We start from the raw sequence: 6,000 nt of genomic DNA, 5'->3' as shown, positions 1-6,000 counted from the left end.
TTACTTTTTTGGGGACGTGGTAGCCCTAAAACAAAATCCATAGACAAGTCAGTCCAAGGAAAATTAGGAATAGGCAAAGGCGTGTAAAGTCCATGAGGTAATGTCTTAGATTTTTCTTTTCTACACACAATGCACCGTGCACAATATTTCTGCACATCGTGTTTCATGTGTGGCCAATGAAAATGTTCAAGCAACATTTCTAAGGTCTTTTGAACCCCAAAGTGTCCCATTAAACCCCCCTCATGTGCTTCCCTAACTAGCAATTTACACATGTATCCTTTAGGCACACAAAGTCTGTTATTCTTAAACAAGTAGTTGTCATGCCTAACAAACCCATTTTGTGATTTCTTTCCACACGCAGCATATAATTGGGAAAACTCATTATCATGTACATACAATTCCTTAATATGTTCAAAGCCAATCAATTTAGTTTCAAGTGTAACTAACAAGTTATACCTTCTTGAAAGTGCATTTGCTACAACATTTACCTTTCCTTGCTTATGCTTAATCACATAAGGAAATTGTTCAAGAAATTCGACCCATTTGGCATGCCTTTTGTTGAGCTTCCCTTGCCCTTTCAAATACTTTAAAGATTCATGATCACTATGAATGACAAATTCTTTTTAGGGGTGCTGCCAATGTGCTAAAGTCCTTCACAAACCTCCTATAGAAACTTGCCAACCCATGGAAGCTCCTAACCTCACTCACAGTTTTAGGAGTTGGCCAATCTCTAATGGCCTTAACTTTCCCTTCATCAACCTGCACTCCTTTAGAACTTATGACCAAACCAAGAAAAATCACATGATTAGTGCAAAAAGAACACTTTTCCAAGTTAGCATATAGTTTTTCCTTTCTAAGGACATGCAAGACAGATTGGAGATGTGCAATATGCTCAACAAAACTCTTGGAATATACCAAAATATCATCAAAGTATACTACCACAAATTTTCCAAGAAATTCTCGTAAGACATGGTTCATAAGCCTCATAAAAGTACTTGGTGCATTAGTTAACCCAAAAGGCATTACCAACCATTCATACAATCCATATTTGGTTTTGAAAGCTATTATCCATTCATCCCCTTCCCCTATCCTAATTTGATGGTACCCACTTTTCAAATCAATTTTAGAAAAGAATCAAGCACCATGTAATTCATCAAGCAAATCATCAAGTCTAGGGATAGGATGTCTATACCGAATTGTGATGTTGTTGATGGCTCTACAGTCAGTGCACATCCTCCATGATCCATCCTTTTTAGGCACCAAAATTACGGGTACAGCACAAGGACTTAAACTTTCTTGAACCCATCCTTTTTGCAATAACTCCTCCACTTGATTTTGTATCTCCTTTGTTTCTTGAGGGTTGCTCCTATAAGCTGGCATATTGGGCAAAGAAGCGCCAGGAATAAGGTCTATTTGGTGTTCAATCCCCCTCATTAGAGGCAAACCTTGAGGTACTTCCTTGGGAAACACATCCTCAAAATCCTGCAAAATAACAACAACATCACTAGGCAAGGAGTTAGTATTAGATTCCATGCAAGTTTCCTTGCACAAAAGAAGAAATATAGGTTGCCTTGTCAAATAAGCTTTCTTCGCCTCACTTCCTCTTGTAAACAAATTTTCTATTTTTCTCTCTTTCTTTTCCTCATTCTCTCTTTTCTTTTGAATTTTTTCCTCAAAATCAAGTATTTTCTTTTTCACACACTCTTTCTTTTTCTTAAGCTCTCGCTCCTCTTTTTCTCTTTTCTCTCTCATTTTTATTTGATCCTCACAAACCTCTCTAGGTGATAATGGTACAAGTGTGACTTTGCGAGAATTGTGGACAAAAGAGAACTTGTTGGAGAATCCATCATGGTGAGCTCGCCTATCAAACTGCCAAGGTCTTCCAAGAAGAATGTGGCTTGCCTCCATAGGCACAATATCACATAGAACTTGATCTTCATATTTGCCAATGGAGAAATTAATCAACACTTGCTGGTTCACTACCAATTCACCACTATTACTTAGCCATTGAAGTTTATATGGTCTTGCATGTGGTGTAGTCTTGAGGTTGAGTTTGGTGACCAACCTAGTGCTTGGCACATTGGTACAACTTCCACCATCAATGATCATAGAGCATGTCTTATCTTGAATAAGGCAGCGGGTATGAAAAATATTTTCTCTTTGGTCCTCCTCATGCTCCTTGGCTTGGCTTCCCAATAATCTCCTAACCACCAAGAGATCTCTCCATCTTGCGCATAGGCTGCTCCATCATTTTCCTCATTGCTTGAGGAAGAGGAATGAGAAGTAATTTCTTCACTAGAGATACTCCCATTATCTCTCACCACCATAGTCTTCTTATTCGGGCATTCGGATGCAATATGACCTTTTCTCAAACACCTAAAACACTTGATATCCCTACTCTTAGAAGTGGAAGAAGAGGTAGTAGGAATAGGCTTCTTAGTGTTTGCTGCCTCCTTAGAATTTGAAGAAGAACCCTCCTTCTTTGGCTTGTCCTTCCAACTTGAAGTGTAGTTTGGAGAAGATGATTTCTTCATAACGCCCTTTCTCTTTAATTGTTGCTCTACTTTCATTGCTTGATGCACTAAGTCGTCAAGCTCCACATAATGTTGTAACTCCACAATGTCTCCAATATCTCGGTTTAGGCCGTGGAGAAACCGAGCCATGGTAGCTTCCCTATCCTCCACAATATTGGCTCTAATCAAAGCCACCTCCATCTCCTTGTAATAATCATCCACACTCCTACTCCCTTGGATGAGTCTTTGCAATTTGTTGTGCAATTCCCTATGGTAGTGGGAAGGCACAAATCTCCTTTTCATCAAAGTCTTCATTTCGTCCCAAGTGTTGATAGGATGCTCTCCATACCTTCTTCTCTCCTTTTGCAATTGATCCCACCAAATTAAGGCATAATCGGTGAACTCAAGGGCAGCCACCTTTACTTTCTTTGCATCATTGTAATTGTGGCATGATAAGATTTGCTCTATTTTCATCTCCCACTCAAGATACGTTTCGGGGTCATTCCTCCCTTGGAAGGAAGGTATATGGACTTTCACACCTCCTAGATCATCTTCTCGTCTATGGTCTCTACCTCCTCTTTCACGTCTTCTTCCCCCTTCATGCCTCCTTCTTTCTCTTGGTGAATCATAGAATGGGTCACTTTGACGAGATTCTTCATGATTAGAATTGCCATCACGATTGGAAACTTTTTCTCCTTCAAGTCGGTTCATCCTTTCATGTATTTCTTCAAGTTATCTTTGAAGCATTCTCTCAAATTGTTGAGTAAGTGCCTCCATTTGAAGCCTATTAAGATCTCGCCTAGGGGAATGGGGTGATTTTTTCCCACTCATGCTTGCAAAAAAAAAATGACAAGGAAAATTACAAAAGAAATGTTAGACGAACCTCACCACTCTACTCACGTGGTTGCACTCAAATTTATCCACTCAACTTCCTTTATAAGCTCTTAAGGAAAGAACCTTATCAATATCTTTCTCAAGACAACAAGTAGACAACCAAGTGAATAAGAAACCAACAAGAGAAATATGAGTAGAACAAGAGAAATAAATGGATAAAACGAGAAATTCAGCAATGATCAAGAGCAATGAAAGGAATATATCTTTGAATTCAGATTTCACAATGAAAGAATATTGAGTCCTTTCAATTCACAAATCCTCTTCTTTTTTTCTTTTTTTTTAATCAGAAACCAATGACTAATTATTCCTCTTTTGTTCTGAATTTTCCTTTTTTTTTTGAGTTGAGGACCCAAATAGTGAATAGAAATTTACGATAGATAGGGACAGAGAGATCAACAAAGATGGACAAGAACAAAGATTAAAACAAGACACAAACTTGAAAATCAAGGAGTCAAGGCTCTGATACCAAATGATAAGGAACCTTGTAAATGGATCGCCTTGACATTCAGCTTGGGGAAGGGTATTGACGCCACACTCAAGCAAGATGAGAAGGTGAGTGATAAGTCATGGGGTTTGATCGCCACAAGTTGCCTTGATAAGATCGGAATTAGTTCTTTGCCTAAGAACTAGAAGGAAGCTCTCACCAAAGAGAAACTAAAATTTTCATTCAAACGTACTTGATTTTCCATACAAGAGTTCTCCTATTTAACATCCCTTAAGATCCACTATGCACTAATTATGCAATAAATATCATGCTTGCATGCATGGTATTTATTATCCACTAATGCAACCACTAATCCCTAATACTAGCTTAATGCAACCATGCATGCATGGTATTTATTATACTAGCTTAGGAACTCTCAAAAATACATTAAAACCCCACAAAGGACATCAAAAGTCACTTTAGAAAAATCTCCCAAAAAATGCATACGAAAATGGTCCTCATGTTGGTCCAATTTCACTTTCAAATTGAAGGAATGTGATACATTTAGTTGTTGTCTCCATTGTGCATTGATCCTCCTTTTCCTTGAGCCCTATTATTAAGCTTTCCAAAGCTTGCTTCATTCTCTTAGTCTTGGATCTCGTCATGGGTCCCCCAATTCCCTTCAATGCCTCTTCTGGGCTCACATCAAGTTACCTATTGCCAGATTGATCCTCCAGACCAACTGGACTTTTGCTCAGCATCCGAAGCTTCCGGTCTTCAAACTAGACGCCCACTCCACGACCAGTCCAAATTTCCACACAGTTCGTGACACCAGGATTTCAACCTAGAGCCCCTGACTCTAGGATTTTGCCCAAAGCGTTCGACCCACCAAGACTTTCCATCTAGGGTTACCGCCCTGTATGACCTACGGTTACCACCCCCTAGGGTTTTCCACCTACCTAACCGTAGCTAGGACTTTTGTCTAAGACCACTTAGGACTTTCCTGCGATCTCATTCAAACTTGTTAGACAACAAATAACCTTAACTTTGAACCCTTTGCCATTATCAAAATCCAGATTTGATCGTCTGATGCTTCCCATACCAACACAGCAGAGTTAGATTTGCCATCAGAGCATTGCCCAGAACATCCAGCAAGAATCATAACCAAACTATGGCACCTACTACGGTTATAGTCCATTCAGAGTTTTGACAAGAATCCTTCCAGCATGATCCACAGCCTACCCATGACACTTGTCATAGTTGTGTTTCATTCTGAGCTGTGATGAGAAAATTTCCAACATGATCCACAGCCAACCCGTGGTAGCCACCAAAGTCGTGGATCGTTAGGGTTTTGCTGGTGGCACTCCCTATATTTTAGGAAAGTTTTTTATATTTTTCAAGTCTACAAAGGCAACCTAAGGGTGTTGACTACAGGCATCAAGGGGTTCTCATGATAGGAGACCCTAAAAGAGAATCGTCTTCCAAGAGATCCAATGAGCCTAGAGATTCCGACCACCGAAGAGGAAGTGGAGATCATTCAGAAATGTCTACGACATCTATAACTAAGTTCTTTTTTCTGATCTTAATTTCCATTGTAGAATGTTTCCTTTGATGCATATGGCTTGTATCTCCATCGTGATGGAGTAGTCTCCTTAATTCGAGGATTAGGGAGTAACTCGATATTAAGTTAATGATTGATATTTGTGATTTCTATCTTTTATTAATGATATGTTTGATTCTTAATTCAATTTTAGCATACTTAACTTTGATGTATTAGCATATGTCAGCATATATTAGAGATTAAAGGATAGACCGAGAGGTGAACTCTAATCTCAAATCTATAGAATTGGACTTGAGGGTTTGATCACGAAAGTAGCTCAAACTCTTTCGAGGGTTACATTGGTTGTCACAAAACTTAAGAGGTCTATACTAATTCGATTACCATGAGAATAGCAGTCGCATTGGTGTAGATACATCGATGTATTTCGATAGGAAAGATTGGTTTCCTTAGGATAAACTACCTTCAAGCATAATCTAACATTGAGGTAAGAGAGGAAACCATAATTAAATTGTCAACGATCATCGTAGTGAAATCGAAATCTTAGAATTGTCTCAAGAATTGATTTTATCTACCTTTACAACAATTCTCTCAATTCGATTCATCTAGAT

This window comes from Zingiber officinale, chromosome 8A, assembly GCF_018446385.1.
Source record: "Zingiber officinale cultivar Zhangliang chromosome 8A, Zo_v1.1, whole genome shotgun sequence".
NCBI lineage: Eukaryota > Viridiplantae > Streptophyta > Magnoliopsida > Zingiberales > Zingiberaceae > Zingiber > Zingiber officinale.
This window is presented reverse-complemented; position numbering follows the sequence as displayed.